The sequence below is a fragment of the Lonchura striata genome, chromosome 37 (genome assembly GCF_046129695.1).
Source record: "Lonchura striata isolate bLonStr1 chromosome 37, bLonStr1.mat, whole genome shotgun sequence".
NCBI classification, from domain to species: Eukaryota; Metazoa; Chordata; class Aves; order Passeriformes; family Estrildidae; genus Lonchura; species Lonchura striata.
The window spans coordinates 1,065,397-1,083,493 of NC_134639.1; positions in this window are offsets into that span (position 1 = coordinate 1,065,397).

The window sequence follows — 18,097 nt, forward strand, 5'->3', positions numbered from 1 at the left end:
TTGTCCTCCCTTCCCGCCTTCCCAGTATCTATCCATCACCCTGAAAGAGGCATTTTACCCCCCCCAGGTGCCTTGTCTATCACTCGGTGCCCCTTCCCATCCATCCAGAAGCTTCTACTCAGGACACCGGGTGATTGGGCGAGGACCTGGGACTCCCCCCATATCCTTCCCCCATTGGACCCCACCATATCCCCCCATCCCGGAGCCACCCCCTATCCCTATCCCCATTGGTCGTTGGATACCCCTCCCTTACAGTTTATAAGCCAGTGCAAGCACCTTGTGCTTGTTCCTGTTGGCTGGCACTGTTCTAGGATATTTAGCCCCGTTGGGCTACAATAAACTCGGACTTAGCCCCCAGCAGGATCCGCTCTTCATTTACCACCGCGAGGCTTGCTAGCGCTGCTCGGGACCCACAAAGGCACTCTCCAAACCCCAGCTGGGAGCGGCGGAGGGTGCCTCAATCGCCCACTCTCGCCCCAGAGAAGAGCTAGCCGGGGCTGAGAGAAAAGGGAACCGGGGCGGGAGCGCGGCAGATGGGATCCATCCTAGGGGGATGAGGGAGCTGGTGGATGAGCTCCCCAAGCTGCTCCCCATCATTTACCATCAGTGCTGGCTCAGCAGGGAGGTCCCAGAGCACTGGAGGTGCCAGTGTGAGCCCATCCCCAAGAAGGGCTGGAAGGAGGATGTGGGGAGCTCCAGGCCTGTCAGCCTGACCTCGGTGTCTGGGAAGGTTATGGAACAGATCACCTTGAGAGCCACCACAGGGCACCCACAGGATGGCCGAGGGGTCAGAGCCAGCCAGCGTGGATTTAAGAGGGGCAAGTCCTGCCTGAACAACCTGATCTCCTTTTATGACCAGGTGACCCACCTGTGGATGTGGGAAAGGCTGTGGATGTGGGAAAGGCTGTGGATGTGTCCATCTGGACTTCAGCAAAGCCTTGGACACTGTCTCTGACAGCATTCCCTGGAAAAGCTGCCGCCCATGGCTTGGGCAGGTTCCCTCCTGGCTGGGAGATGGAAGAGCTGGCTGGAAGCTGGGCCCAGAGAGGGGTGGGGATGGTGCTGCACCCAGCTGGTGTCCAGTCCCTGGTGCTGTCCCCCAGGGATCTGTGTTGGGCCCAGTCCTGTTTAACATCTTCACTGATGGTCTGGGTGAGGGGATCAAGCCCACCATCCCCAAATTTGCAGGTGACACCAAGCTGGGTGTGAGTGTGGATCTGCTGGAGGGCAGGACAAGAAGACACAGCCTCCAGCTGCACCAGGGGAGGTTTAGGCTGGGCAAGAGGAAGAAGTTCTTCACAGAAAGGGTGAGTGGGCATTGGAATGGGCAGGCCAGGGAGGGAGGTGGCAGAGTCACTGTCCCTCTCCAGTGGCACTCAGTGGCATGTCTGGGTGACAAGGCGGTATTAGGGCATTGGTTAGACTTGATGATTCCAAAGGTCTTTTCCAGCCTATTTGATTCTGTCATTCTGTGATGACTGGGGCACTCTGGGGCCATTGTGACACTGCAGGGCCTCGTGGAACTAAGAGGACCAAGGTGACACTGTGCAGCCCCATAGAACCAGGGCTCCATTGTGGTGCTCTGGGGCCCAATGGGACCAGGGAGTCCCCGTGACACTGGGTCCTGGTGGAACCACAGAGGCCATGGTGACACTGTGTGGCCTCGTGGAAACAAGGAGTCCATTGTGACACTGAGGGAACTTGTGGAAGCACAGAGAGCATTGTGACAGTGTGGGACCTCATGTGACCATGGGGCCTTTGTGGCACCCTGGGGCCCCATGGAACCAAGGGGCCCCTGTGAAACTGCAGCACCAATGAGAACATTGTGACACTGTGAAGCCCCATGGAACCAAGGAGTCCATTGTCACATTTTGAGGCCCCATGGAACCAAGGAGACCAGTGTGACAGTGTAGGGCCTGGTGTAACCAAAGGGACATTGTGACACTCAGGGGCCCCTTGGAACCAAGGACATCTTTGCAGATGACACCAAGGTGGATGTGAGTGTGGATCTGCTGGAGGGTAGGAGGGCTCTGCAGGGAGGCCTGGAATGGTTGGATGGATGGGCAAAGTCCAACAAGATGAAGTTTAATCAATCCATGTGCCAAGTCCTGCACTTTGGCCACAACAACCCCTGCACTGCTGTAGGCTGGGGATGGTGTGGCTGGACAGTGCTCAGGCAGAAAGGGACCTGGGGGCACTGGTCGACAGCAGGCTGGACATGAGCCAGCAGTGTGCCCAGGTGGCCAAGAAGGCCAATGGCCCCTGGCCTGGATCAGGAATGGTGTGGCCAGCAGGAGCAGGGAGGTCATTCTTCCCCTGTACTTGGCACTGGTGTACTTGGCATTCCTCCCCTGTCCTGGCACTGTTCCTCAAGTGCTGTGTCCAGTTCTGGGACGCCCAGTTTGGGAAGGACATGGAGGGGTTGGAGCATGTCCAGAGAAGGGCAACAAGGCTGGTGAGGGGTCTGGAACACAAGTCCTGTGAGGAACAACTGAGGGAGCTGGGGTTGTTTAGCCTGGAGAAGAGGAGACTCAGAGGTGACCTTATCACTGTCTACACTCCCTGAAAGGTGGTTGCAGTCAGGTGGGTGTCGGTCTCTTTCTCCTCACAGCAAGTGACTGAACCAGAGGACACAGTCCTACGCTACACCAAGGGAAATTTAGGTTGGATATTAGGAAAAAGTTTTTTATGGAAGGGGTGATAAAGTACTGGAATAGTCTGTCCAGGGAGGTGGTGGAGTCATCATCATGAGATGTGTTTAAAAAAAAGACTGTATGTTGCACTCAGTGCCATAGTTTTGCTAAGGTGGTGTTAGTGTGTGGGTTGGACTTATGACCTTAAAGGTCTCTTCCAAGCCACTAATTCTGTGATTCTGTGATTGTGTGACATCACAGACCAGGTTGTGACATCATATAGTCAAGAGTGATATCACTGGTCTATTATGTGACATCAGAAAGCGGGATGGGACATCACAGGATGCCTTTATGACATCCCAGAGCAGGCTGTGAGGTCAGAGTGTGTGCTGTGACATTATAGGGTGGCTGTGTTACATCACAGAAGGTGTTGTGACATCACAGGGTGGGTCTGTGAGCACACAGAGGTGCTGTGTGACTTGATAAGTGAGTTCTGCCATCACAGAGCAGGCTGTGACATCATAGAGCATGCTGTGACATCACAGAGGAGGTTGTGATGTCACAAAGTCGGCTGTGCCATTACAGGCTGGCTGTGTGACATCACAGACTGGCTGTGAGGCCACAGAGAAGACTCTGCCATCGTAGATAAGGGCTCTGTGACATCACAGAGCAGCTGTATGATGTCACAGAGAAGGCTGAGACAATACAGAGTGGGCTGTGACATCACAGAGCTGACTGTGAAATCACAGAGCAGGCTGTGACATCGCAGCGAGGCTGCATAACATCACACAAGTAGCTGTGCCATCAGAGAGCTGGCTGTGACATCACAGGGTGTCTGTGACGCCACAGGTTGGGCTGTGACATCACAGGACAGATTTTGGGACATCACAGAGCAGACTGGGACCTCAAAGAGGAGGCTGTGACATGACAGGGAATCTGTGTGAAATCACAGGTGGCCTGTTACATCTCAGAGCGGGCTGTGAGACATCACAGGGGCTGTGTGACATCACAGGGGAAATATGACATCAGAGGGCCTGTGTGACATCACAGGCACTCAGTGACATCACAGGGACACTCTGAAGTCACTGGGGAGGTCACTCTGCCCCAGCCCCCCTCACAGGTCCCCCCAGAGAAGTCCAACGCTGCTCGTGCACAGCGGGGTCCCCTGTCCCCCCGGCCCCCTCGCCCCTGGCGCCGCAGCCTCCCCCAGAGGATGTTCCACGAGATCGACCCCAGAGCCTGACACGGGCACGGGGGCTGGAGCCATGGGGGTGGGACAGGGGGACAGGGACCCCCCGGCAGCGTCCCTGTGTCCCCCAGGGCCAGAGCCTGGGCCAGGGCTCCTTCACCCTGTGACCAACGAGGGCTTGAGAGCGCTGAAAAATTCCCCAACAAAAACCAGATTTAATATTCAAGTGACAGCAGCACAAAGTTCCTTGGCAAGAGTCACTCTGCTCCTGACTGGACACTTCAGGCACAAAAATGGAAACAAAGCAACAACAAAACCAAACGAAATTCAGGCAATCAAACCAGGAATGAACAGAGAAGTGTGTGTGTGTGTGTGTGTGTGTGTGTGTGTGTTTGTGTGTGTGTGTGTGTGTGACACAGGGACAGGGAGGGCAAGGATAAAAGGAATAAAGAGATAAAAGCTGAACAGAGCTCAAACTTCACAGGACTTAACTTATATCTTAACCTTATCTTCTGCATTAAACTCCACAATTTAGAAAGAGAACAGCACTTAACAGTATGCAACCTAACTTATAACCCATAACTGCAATTTGACAGAAGAATAACATTTAAAAATATTTAACTCAGCTTATAACTTATATTACATATAACAACTCTAGCAAAAGAACAACTCCTAGCAGCATTTAATTTCACTTAGACCTTGTGGATTAACCTCACATACAGATTTAACTGGTTCAGCTATACAAGGCACTCAGACCCCTCAGAGAGCAGCATTTCTGCCACATTTCCCCAGCACAGGCACTCCTGTGTGAACACAGACACAGAGTCAGTGCAAGGCACCTGTGAGAAATTCCCTTGAGGGCAGGGAAATGCTCCCTGGGGATGCTTTGGCATCTCCCCAGCAAGGAAGGGTTGAGCCTGGAGGAGTGGGGGGATCGGCCCAGGCTCCCTCGTTGTTGGGGATCCCCGAGTGCAGCAAACGGGAGAGTTCCCGGCTCGGAGAGGCCCCACTCAGAGGGAGTCACTGGCCCAGGAGAGCTCCAAGGGCTCCTTTTGGAGCTGTTTGTAGGGCCCCAAGAGAGGGGCTGCAGTCCCAGCCATGTTTCACCCTGGCCGCACTTGGCATCAGCAGCTTTCTTTGGCAGGGTGAGAACAGGGATGTTGTGCCACCGAGGGAACACAAACAGTTCCCAGGGCTGCTCCTGAAGCAGCCAGGAGCTGTCTGGGCAGCAGCAGTGCCTGGAGCAGAGCGTGTTTGTGATGAGCTCCAGAGGAGCTGAGCCCAGGGGCTGCTGGCCAAGGCCAAGGCCCAGCGAGCATTTCTCAGCTGGCAGGGCGGCCTGAGAAGGGGAGGGGGGAATGCACCAGCACAGGAGCCATGGAACCAAGGGACCATTATGACACTGTGGGGCCTGTGAGACCAAGGGACCATTGTGACACTGGGGCCCTGTGAGACCCAGGGACCATTGTGACACTGTGGGGCCTGTGAGACCAAGGGACCATTGTGACACTCTGGGGCCTCGTGAAACCAAGGGACCATTGTGACATCGTGGGGCCCTGTGAGACCAAGGGACCATTGTGATACTGTGGGGCACCATGGGACCAAGAAGACCATTGTGACACTGAGAGGACTCATGGATTAAGGAGACCATTGGAATTTTTTGAGGCCCCCTGGAATAAGCAAAGCATTGTGACACTGTGAGGCCTCATGGTACCAGTGAGACCATTGTAACCCTGGCGTCCCCACAGAACCAAGAGGACCATTGTGACACTGTGGGGCCTCATGAAACCAAGAGGCCTTTGTGGCACTGCAGGGCTGCATGGAACAAAAAACTCCAGGGTGACACTGGAGGGCCTCGTGTCATCAGTGGTCCATTGTGACACTACGGATCCAAAGGAGACCATTGTGACACCACAAACCCCCAGGGTCCAAAGGTCCATTGTGGGCCTCATGGAACAGAGAAGTGAAGTGACATTGTGGGGCTTGTATAACCATGGAGACCATTGTGACACTGAGGGACATTCTGGAACCCAGGAGGCATTATGACACTGCAGGTCCCCATAAAATGAAGGGAACATGGAACAGGCTTGGCTTGACCTCCCAGGGGGCACCTGACTGATCCAGCTGACTTGGGCATGTTGAGGGTCTCTTCTGTTCTGCTAATGAATCACTGGGGCTCTGTGCTTTCCTTCCTATGGAAAAGAACTGTCCTTCTCCTCCAAGCACCCATGGCCATAACTGGGATTTCACCTCCAAATTTCCTAATATCCAGGGATTGGTCCCATAGGAATATTGCCAGGACAAGTCTGGTGGGCAATAGTTTCATGAAGGTCACTTTCCCTCTGGAGAGGTGTGGGAACACAAAATGTCTCTCAGACATTTTTAGAGGTTCCAGGCCTTGGTCAGAGGCATTCTAGACCCTGGCAGACAGCTGAAAAACAGCTGTGATTTTGAGTTTGAACCATGGAATGAATTGCCAACTTTGGAGGTGGAACAAGCAGTCACAAAAGGTTAGATAGTATAGTAAAAGTAGTTAACAAACTAGAGGGGAAATTTTTTGTAGTGTACAGGGGGGTTTTAGCACATGTACAGGGGGGTTTTTACTTTGTACATGGGGGTCAGAAGTTCTAAGATGGAGGAAAGTGGGCTGATCCTATTCTTCCTCTTTCTTTTTCCTTACCTCCATGTTCTTGGTGATGTTGGCACTCACAGATTGGTTTAGAATAGAAAAACACTTGGCAACGTAGGTAGTAGGTATTGGGAAATAATTGTAAACATGTTATACGTAATATATCATATAAAAGATAGCAGCAGCCCTGGGTGGGGAGAGAGACGAAGAAGACAGCAGATAGAGAGGATGTCAGTGTGTGTGTGCACCTCTACCCAGGCCACTGATCAAATAGCCACAGCCCAAGAACATAATCTGTTAGATAACTAGCAATAAACTGCCTTGAGACCAAACAGCTAAAGCCTGCGGAGTTTTTCTTTGGAAGCACGGGTTGGAGGAGGAATTTCACCACCACATGAGATCCCAGAGCAAGGCCGGGGTTCTCACAAACCAGTATCTATAAATGCCAGTCTCCCAATATATAGAAATTCTTCCTATTGGTGTAATTACACTTCAGCACATGTTTCAGTTTCCTCCAGTTCTCCACTGCAGCTACCTGCTGGGTACTTTCTCATCTGTGGAGATTGTGCCTGGTCTGGTATCCCTTCTAAACTCAAAGAAGGTCCCTGCACAATTGGTCAACTCTCTCTACTGATACCTAATATGTCCATAATATTACAGATGTACTGTCCTGGGTTGTAAGATAAGCTTGTATTCTATTTGCCATCTGTTGAAGGCAAACCTGTTGGGCAGGTTTTGTTATCTTTTCCAAGAACCGGTTTTGCTCCTAAGAGGTAATGGTTTGTTAGTGGGCCATTGACTGATTCAATGCAGGGCTGGTAACATAAAACCATCCTATTGTGAGATGTTCCACCCAGAGGGGGAAGCCAAGCGCTCTTTTATTGGATATAAGGGGGTACCTTTTTGGGGACAGAGCAGCTCTTTACTTTGGGGGATTGCCAGAGAAGCAGCTCTCTTCGGCGGCACTCGTAGCGAAGCAGCCGGAGCGCGCTGAGGCGACGGCGGCGTAGCTCAGAGGCATCCCCGGCGCAGAGGAAGACCGGCCCCACTGCCACCAGATCTTCAGAGGAAACCTATACCCTTCTAAAGATCACTACTGCAGCTGCAGTTCATCAACCACTGCAAGGGGATCAATCATCCCAGCAGGACTGCTACTGGCACCCCGAATCCTCAGGTTCTGGACTTTTTTCACCGGTTTTGTTTGTACCGATTGCATTTGCCTTTTTAAATTGTTGTCTAGTTTTCTCCTAGCAAAGAATTGTTACTCCCATTCCCATATCTTTGCCTGAGAGCCTTTTGATTTAAAACTCCTAGTAATTCGGAAGGAGGGGGTTTACCTTCTCCATTGCACAGGAGGCTTTAGCCCTCCTTCGCAGATTCCTGTCTTGTCGAACCAAGACAGATTTTGGCGCATCAACGTGAGGCCCGAGGGCATTGAGAGGGAAAAAGGATTAACAGTTCTTAAGTAATTTGGTTTTGTTTTTTGTTGTTGTTGTGTGTAGAAACATCTCCAGCATCACCATGTGGTCTAGTTTACCTTGGTTTGGGTGGCATGTGATTGTAGCTATACTTTTCCCATTTGCAGACCCTTATCTAAAAATGGGTCCTATAACTAAGGCTACGGTGTCTATTGTCAAGTTTGGCTTCTGGGTTAATTGGGTGAGGAATTCATGGATCTTTAATTTCCTCTGGAAGGCAGGTACATGGATTCATAGCTATCACACACTAACTGTATGTTTTTGGGGTTACTTTAATAACGGTACCTACTGCGAGGAAATAGCGCCTGGGCAAACTTTCTCCCAACCTTTTAACCATCTTTTTCGGTCTGCTCCACCAGTTCTCAAAGGGTTAAGATCCTTTCTAAGTGCTAATGATACCATACAATGGGTGGTGTTGCTGATAGTCCTATTATATTTAGCATTCAGAGATAAGGGAAGATTAACCTGGATAACTACCCTCACACCTACACCACAGACTCGAGATGCTGCTGCTCCAGAGCCTGACCCTGCCCCACAGCCCAGCTCAGAAATGAACCGCCCAGATTGAGTGAGGGTTCTGGTTAAGGAGATACGAGAGATGCTGAAGGAGTGCATTTCCCCAGCTGGTGAGAAACCGGCCCTTTGCCTTGAGGAGGGACAGTCTAATAGTACAGCTGTGGAACCCACAGATGTTACAACTGTCCAGGTTCCAGCTGAACCACAAAGGCAGTCACGGTCAGCAGCAGTGGCCCCGGTAGAAACAAGGAAGTCTAAGGTGAAAGCAGAGCACCCTGCAGATAGGGACAGGAATGGAGGAACCTCACAACCCACAGGGGACCCAGAGATTGCTATCATCACCGAGTCCCAGATGTATGAAAGTCTTCGTAATCTGCATAAAGACATTGTGTGACGAGGGCGTGAGGCTTATGCTACCTGGCTACTCCGGGTTTGGGATCTTATGGGTACAGGCGTGCAGCTGGACGGTGGTGAGGCAAGGAACTTGGGACCCTTGACCCAGGACTCGGGTATAAATCAGGTTTTTGTAAGGGAACCATGGTCCCTTTCTCTCTTGGAGCGGCTCTTAATGAGTGTCAGGGAGAGGTTTGTCCACAGAGAGAGAATGCAAGAGCACCATCATAGAATGCGCTGGAAGACCCTTGAGGAAGGGATCCAACAGCTGAGGGAAGTGGCAGTATTGGAGGTACTCTTTGGGAGGGATGGACGACACAATAATGACCCTGACAAGGTCAGGTGTACGGGACAAATGCTGTGGAGTCTGGCAAATCTTGGGCCATCTCAATACACCACCTTCATTGCAACAATCAATGCTGACGCCCACCGGGAGACAATAGGTTCTGTTGCCAACAAACTTAGGAATTATGAGAGTATGATTAATGGCCCAATGCAGGCTCATATCTCAGCCGTGATTAAGGAGTTTAAAGAGGAGATGAGGGAGGAGATAAGGAAGGTTAATACAGCACCCGTGAGAGTCACAGGCCCCAGAATCAGCGCCCAACAATCCCCAGCTAGAGAGAGAGGGTACACCCCAAGGGCTAATCTGTGGTTCTTCCTGCGTGACCATGGGGAAGACATGGGGAGGTGGGATGGGAAACCCACTTCTGTCCTGGCAGCACGGGTCCATCAACTCAAGGAGGGAAACTCTAACCGGGGGAGTTCCACCAAAGTGAAGGTAGCCTCAACCTCCCATGACTAAGCTTGTGGGTACAATCTGTCAGACCCCCTTGAAGGGACCTCTAGTATGTATGCCTAGGAAAGGAATGATAACCAGTGTTAGAGTGGCCCTGTCTCTAGCCAGGGAGAGGCACGGGAAAACCGGATCTTCTGGACAGTGTGGATCCGATGGCCTGGCACATCAGAGCCACAAAAATATGATGCTTTAGTTGATACTGGTGCACAGTGTACTCTGATACCATCGGGACATGTGGGGGCAGAGCCTGTTTCCATTGCTGGTGTGACAGGGGGATCACAACAATTGACTCTGGTGGAAGCCGAGGTGAGCCTGACTGGGAAGGAGTGGAAGAAACATCCTATAGTGACTGGCCCAGATGCTCCGTGTATCCTAGGCATAGACTTCCTCCGGAACGGCTATTACAAAGACCCAAAGGGACTCAGGTGCGCTTTTGGAATAGCCGTTGTAGAGGCAGAAGACATTAGGCAATTGAACGCCTTGCCTGGACTGTCAGAAAACCCCTCTGCAGTAGGACTCCTAAGGGTGGAAGAGCAACGAGTGCCAATTGCGACCTCGACAGTGCACCGCCGGCAGTATCGGACGGATCGAGATGCCGGGATCCCCATCCACAAAATGATTCGGGAGCTGAAGAGCCAAGGGGTGGTCAGCAAAACCCACTCACCCTTCAACAGCCCCATCTGGCCTGTGCGCAAATCTGACAAAGAATGGAGATTGACTGTGGACTATCGTGGCTTAAATGAAGTGACTCCACCACTGAGCGCTGCTGTACCGGATATGCTGGAACTCCAGTACGAGCTGGAGTCCAAGGCAGCAAAGTGGTATGCCACTATTGACATTGCTAAGGCGTTTTTCTCCATTCCTCTGGCAGCAGAATGCAGGCCTCAGTTTGCTTTCACCTGGAGGGGCGTGCAGTACACCTGGAACCGACTGCCCCAGGGGTGGAAACACAGCCCCACCATCTGCCATGGACTGATCCAGGCTGCACTAGAAAAGGGTGAGGCTCCAGAACACCTGCAATACATTGATGACATCATTGTGTGGGGGAGCACAGCGGCAGAAGTGTTTGAGAAAGGTGAGAGGATCATCCAGATACTACTAGAAGCTGGCTTTGCCATCAAGAAGAGCAAAGTCAAGGGACCTGCCCGAGAGATCCAGTTCCTGGGAGTGAAATGGCAAGATGGACGGCGCCAGGTTCCCACTGAGGTCATCAACAAGATCACAGCTATGTCCCCACCAACCAGCAAAAAGGAAACACAAGCTTTCCTGGGTGCCATAGGTTTCTGGAGAATGCACATTCCTGAGTATAGCCAGATTGTGAGCCCTCTTTATCTGGTTACCCGAAAGAAGAATGATTTCCACTGGGGCCCTGAGCAGCAACAAGCCTTCACCCAGATCAAGCAGGAGATCGCTCATGCTGTAGCCCTTGGCCCAGTCAGAACGGGACCAGAGGTCAAGAATGTGCTCTACTCTGCAGCTGGGAACCATGGGTTGTCCTGGAGCCTTTGGCAGAAGGTGCCTGGGGAGACTCGAGGCTGACCACTGGGATTCTGCAGCCGAAGTTACAGAGGGTCTGAAGCCAACTACACTCCCACAGAGAAGGAAATCTTGGCTGCCTTTGAAGGAGTTCAAGCCGCCTCGGAGGTAATTGGCACAGAAGCACAACTCCTCCTGGCACCCCGACTACCGGTGCTGGGGTGGATGTTTAAAGGAAAGGTTCCTACTACCCACCATGCCACTGACGCCACATGGAGCAAATGGATTGCCCTCATCACTCAACGTGCCCGTACTGGAAACCTGAATCGCCCTGGGATTTTGGAGATAATTACGAACTGGCCAGAAGGTGAAAACTTTGGTCTCACTGATGATGAGGAGCAGGTACAAGTAGCAAGGGCTGAAGAAGCTCCACCATACAACCAACTACCAGCAGAGGAGACCTGCTACGCTCTTTTCACTGACGGTTCCTGTCGCATTGTAGGGATGAACCGGAAGTGGAAAGCAGCCGTATGGAGCCCCACATGCCAAGTTGCACAAGCTACCGAAGGAGAAGGTGGATCAAGCCAACTCGCTGAACTGAAGGCCGTTCAGCTGGCTCTGGACATTGCTGAAAGGGAGAAGTGGCCAAAGCTCTACCTTTATACTGATTCATGGATGGTAGCCAATGCTCTGTGGGGCTGGCTGGGAAGGTGGAGGAAGGCCAACTGGCAACGTAGAGGAAAGCCAATCTGGGCTGCTGATATATGGAAAGACATTGCCTCTCGGGTGGAAAAGCTGACGGTGAAAGTCCGTCATGTAGATGCCCATGTCCCCAAAAGTCGGGCTAATGAGGAGCACCGAAACAACGAGCAGGTAGATCAGGCAGCAAAAATAGAGGTGTCAAAGATAGACTTAGATTGGCACCATAAGGGGGAGTTGTTCCTGGCTCGATGGGCTCATGATGCCTCAGGTCATCAGGGCAGAGATGCCACCTACAAGTGGGCACGAGACCGAGGGGTGGATCTAACCATGGACAGTGTTTCCCAGGTTATCCATGACTGTGAGACGTGTGCTGCCATCAAACAGGCCAAGAGAGTGAAGCCCCTATGGTATGGTGGGCGGTGGTCCAAGTACAAGTATGGGGAGGCCTGGCAGATTGACTATATCATACTGCCCCAGACACGCCAAAGCAAGCGCTACGTGCTGACCATGGTGGAAGCCACCACTGGATGGCTGGAGACTTTCCCTGTACCTCATGCTACTACCCGGAACACCATCTTAGGCTTGGAAAAGCAAGTCCTGTGGAGACACGGCACCCCTGAGAGAATTGAGTCTGACAACGGCACCCATTTCAAGAACAGCCTTATCAACACCTGGGCCAGAGAACATGGTATCGAATGGATATATCATATTCCCTATCATGCTCCAGCTGCCGGCAAAGTTGAACGGTGCAACGGACTCCTTAAGACTACCCTAAAGGCACTTGGTCGGGAAACATTTAGAAACTGGGAAATTAACCTGGCAAAAGCAACCTGGATGGTCAACACCCGAGGGTCTGTCAGTCGAGCTGGCCCTGCCCAGTCAGAACCCTTACACGCAGTAGATGGAGATAAGGTCCCTGTAGTACATATGAAAGGTATTTTAGGGAAAACTGTTTGGATTAATCCCACCTCAGGCAAAGACCAACCCATTCGTGGGATTGTCTTTGCTCAAGGACCTGGTTACCCTTGGTGTGTAATGCAGAAAGATGGGGAGACCCGCTGTGTACCACAGGGAAACTTGGTCTAAAGAGAGAACTGGGTGTAAGATTTCATGGTGTGCAGATGGAAATAGAATAAGGGGTGGATAATGTCCTGGGTTGTAAGATAAGCTTGTATTCTATTTGCCATCTGTTGAAGGCAAACCTGTTGGGCAGGTTTTGTTATCTTTTCCAAGAACCGGTTTTGCTCCTAAGAGGTAATGGTTTGTTAGTGGGCCATTGACTGATTCAATGCAGGGCTTGTAACATAACACCATGCTATTGTGAGATGTTCCACCCAGAGGGGGAAGCCAAGCACTCTTTTATTGGATATAAGGGGGTACCTTTTTGGGGACAGAGCAGCTCTTTACTTTGGGGGATTGCCAGAGAAGCAGCTCTCTTCAGCGGCACTCGCAGCGAAGCAGCCGGAGCGTGCTGAGGCGACGGCGGCGGAGCTCGGAGGCAACCCCGGCGCAGAGGAAGACCGGCCCCACTGCCACCAGATCTTCAGAGGAAACCTATACCCTTCTAAAGATCACTACTGCAGCTGCAGTTCATCAACCACTGCAAGGGGATCAATCATCCCAGCAGGACTGCTACTGGCACCCCGAATCCTCAGGTTCTGGACTTTTTTCACTGTTTTTGTTTGTACCAATTGCATTTGCCTTTTTAAATTGTTGTCTAGTTTTCTCCTAGCAAAGAATTGTTACTCCCATTCCCATATCTTTGCCTGAGAGCCTTTTGATTTAAAACTCCTAGTAATTCGGAAGGAGGGGGTTTACCTTCTCCATTGCACAGGAGGCTTTAGCCCTCCTTCGCAGATTCCTGTCTTGTCAAACCAAGACATGTACCGACAACATAGACAAAAAAGGACAACCATTGCATTTCAGAGCAATTGTAGGGATGATGCTAAGTTTTGGTCCACAGAAGCAATTGTTACTTCTTCTATATTTGTCCCTGGAGCAGAAGCAGCTAGATCACTTACACTGTTAAACAGACTAGGTTGTTGGCTTGCCAACATCTGCTGCTTTATCTTGTCTCTTGTTGGATGTAGATTCTATTTGGCATGCTACTTTACAGAATTGTGCTGCTATTGACTTTTTACTATTGGCTCAGGGACATGGTTGTGAAGATTCTGAGGGAATGTGCTGCATGAATCTGTCTGATCATTCTAAGTCGATACATAAGCAGATTAATGAATTGCACAGGCTTACTGCTCAGTTACAACAACAACATGGCTTTGGGTTAGATGACTGGATAAAATCATTAGGTCTAGGACCATGGTTTTGCTCTATCATTCAATATCTGATTATGCTTGGTTTAGTGATTTTGCTGATTATATGCTTGCTATATTTGTGCTTGCCTTCAGAGAGCTATGCACCAAATTGCCTCATCAGTCACTGATCAGGCAATGTTGGTGCAAGAGAAAAAGAGGGGAATTGTTGGAGAATGGTTGCAGGAGAGGGGTCATGGATCAATGGAACAGTTATTCATTGATACCTCTGTCTAAGACCCCAGAATCAGAATCAGCCTGTGTCTGGCCTGGGAACAGAGTTTGGGAAACCAGCTCTGTGTATAGGCCTGGAAAACTGAACAAGGTCTGTCTAGGCCTGGGAAATAGAACAAGGTCGCAATGATATAATAAGGACAGGCATAGCCTTGAAGATATGCTCTGTCCTTGGAAGGCATGACTTAGCAATGAGAACTTGGCTTGGAGAACTTAGCTACAGCTGTAAATGCACATAGGAGAAGTAAAACAAAGACCTTTGTAAACTTGACCAATGAGAGCTGTTGCTGACTTTGCTTGTAGCAAACCCTATATAAAATGACAGGATTTTGAATAAATGAAGCTCACTTATCAATCATACTGATTGTGCTTCCCTCTGCCCGTGGCATCATTTAATGCCAACATTGAAATCCACGTGGCTGGCTCTCATCCCTCGGCCATCCTGTGGGTGCCCTCTGATGGCACTAAGGGTGATCTGTTCCATAACCTTGCCAGGCACCGAGGTCAGGCTGACAGGCCTGGAGTTCCTCCTTCCAGCCCTTCTTGGGGATGGGCTCACACTGGCACCTCCAGTGCTCTGGGACCTCCCTGCTGAGCCAGCACTGATGGTAAATGATGGAGAGCAGCTTGGAGAGCTCATCCATCAGCTCCCTCATCCCCCTAGGATGGATCCCATCTGCTCCCAGAGACACCTGTGAGCATTTGAGTGGCTCAGCAGGACCCCAGCTGCTTCCTCCTGGATTACAGGGGGGTTGTTCTGCTCCCTGTCCCCATCCAGCAGCTCAGGAGATCACTTGTCCTGAGCACAACTTGACTTACTCTTGAAAATTTGTTGCTATCATGCTGGCATGGTAGCGTGGAGGAAGGTTTTAGAAAGGCCTTGGGAATGGTAAACTGAGGAAAAGGATACATTCATGTATGCCCCATTGTTTTAGAAAGGCCTTGGGAATGGTAAACTGAGGAAAAGGATACATTCATGTATGCCCCATTGTTTTAGAAAGGCCTTGGAAATGAGAAACTGAGAGAAAAGATACATTTATGTATGCTCCACTGTCTCGGGAAAGTCCCGCTTCAGCATTCCTCTGTAAACCCCCTTCTCCCCACCCCTGAGCAGTTCCCATTGGACCTGGCCCCTGGGGTGGTTCTGATGTGCCTTAGCTAGACACTGTCTCTATTGTTTAGACCTTATCTCTTAATTTTGCTGAATAAAACTGTATCTGGGCAATAGTCCGAGGCCTTTGGTCCCTGCAACCGTTCAGGCAATACAATCTCTCTGGACAAGCATACCATTGGTCTCTCTTGGTCTCTTTATCTCGAATCCTAGCGGTGACCGAGGCAACACTGCCGCTCGGACCATGCTAACCCAGACGCTGCCTGGTAAGCCCAGGGCAGCGGGACCGCGGCAAAACCCCAGCCCCGAGAGGGGACAGCTAGCCGGAGGGTCTGGGGGGGGCGGGGAGGGGCGGGGCACAGCAGCGAGAAACCCCCGAGAGCAGCAAGTGGCGATCCAAAGAGAAGCAAAAAAACTGAGGCAAAGGGGTTAAGTACCTCAGCCTTTTCCTCATCCTTGGTAACCATATCCCCCACAATAAGAAATGGGGGTTGTCCTTACCCCACCTTTTGCCATAATGTAGTTATAAAAACATTTTTATTCTCCTTCACAGAAGTGGCCTGGTTAAGTCCTAATTGACCTTTCACCGCTCTAATTTGCTTTCTGCATGACCTAATAACATCCTTAAACACGTCCTGAGTTTCCTGGTCCTCCCTCCCAAAGTGATGCATCCTAATTTTTCCCCTGAGTTCCTGGAAAAAGCCCCAAGCTCTGCCAATGCTGGTGCCTGTCACCTGCCACAGAGACCTGTGGCCCCGGGGGACTTGTGTGCCAGAGGACAGCCAAAGCCAACGTGCCTTGGTGTCTATGTGATCCTTTCTGCAGGTGGCTGCAGGCAGGAGCACCTGGAGCAGCACTTGGTAGCCGCACTTGGTATCTGTCAAAAGCTGTTGCTCCTTCCTAGAATGATTTTTGCTTGGAAGTGATAATCTGCAACACAAAAACACCATCCACTGTTGACTTCCAGAGGACAATGACATTCTTACAGAGATACTGTCAAGTTTCCTTGTGTCCTTCTGTTTTTTCTTGCTTTCTGGGAAAGAACATCAGCCCAGCATCTGATGCGCAATGCTCCAGTTGCTGCCTGTCTGGCTGTGGCCAGCAGCTCATGTCCAAAGACAAGCGAGTGCTGCCTTCTGGGCAAGAGAATGGACAGGCACGAGCAGAGAATTTCCCTGCTGAAGCTGGGAGGAACCTGGGGAAGTGCAGAAGATTGGGATAACGCTGGCATGAGAGAAGCCGTTCCGTGTCTCTGATGATGGTGCCAGCAGTGTGAGGGAAGAGCCAAGAGAAGCGCTGGAAGCAGACACATCCTGCTCTTTTCTGCTGTTCCCTGGACACGGAACACACTTGTTCCCATAGCTCCCAAAGACTTGATGCAGGAAGAAAAACATTCAACAGGAGCACCAAAGGCCAGGGGGCTATTGGCCACTTTCCCTTGCCCACTGCACGGTTGGGCAACTAGCCAAGTGCAAGCGCCCTTTTTCCCCTCCTCCCCATTGGCCTGAAAAATCTGGGCACCAAGAGAAAGCTCCTGGACCTCCGGGTATGACAACAACAATTTATTAATGCTACCCTGGGGTGAAAGGAAGTGCTTGCAGAGGGCAGGTGTTCCTCACAGGCTCAGGTGGCCCCAGCAGACGCAGCCTGGCGGATCAGTTCTCCACAGCGCTGCAGCAGAACAGCCAGCCACGGCGGCACAGGAAAGGCCGTGACTTCCAGAGCCGGCGGAGTTGATCCTGCACATTCTGGAGTCGGGAGGAGGGAATGGCCTGTACAGCTAAATTGATGTACAGGGTTTGAAGGGCCAGGCATGAGATGGCAGGGCTGGCGTCATCCGCCAGGTCCTGAAGGGCTGCGAGAGAGAGGAACAGAGCCACCGTCAGAGCCTGCGTCTGCAGAAACGTGGGGAGACCCTCCTGCCACGTCCATGCCAGGCAGCTCTTGCCATGGCCTGGAGGAAGCAGGAGACAAGAAGGGCGAGCTGGAAGGTGCTGGCCACGAATGTGCCACAGGCCCCCGAAAGGTCTGTGTGCTGTGCCCACGCTGTCCTTGGTGCGTGCCGGGCCAGGGAAGGCAGCTGCCAGCGGCAGCCCCCGCTGAGAGCCCGCTGGCCTCACTCACCCCTGCAGAGGATGCGGAACTCTTGCTGCTGTCCTCTGAGGCAGCGCCCGGCCATCCCTTGGGAACAGAGAGCGTGAGCTGGCTCCAGAGCCACAGCTGCCGCCCGCGGGCGCTGCCCGGCCCGAGGCCACACGGGCTCCTGGCCCGGCAGGGCTCAGCCCGGGCCCCTGGCGCATCCTGCCGCCCCAGGGCACGGCTGCCAGAGGGCGGCGGCAGCGCCGAGGCCAGGCGGGGCTCCAGATGGCCGCGCGCGGATGCTGCTGCCGGGGCAGCAGGCGGGGCTGGGGCCGAGCTGCGGCGGGGCGGGGAAGGAGCCGGGCTCGTGGCTCACCCATGAACCTGACGGCCGCCTCTCGCAGGGGCTCCTGTGGGCTCTGCACGTAGGGCAGGGCCCGGCGCAGGTGCTCGGCCGCTCGGCTCCTGTCCTCTGCCAGCTGCAGAGAGCGGCGGGGCACGAAGGGAAGGGTTGGTGCGGGCCCTGCCCCTCGGCCGGGCGCTCCCTCC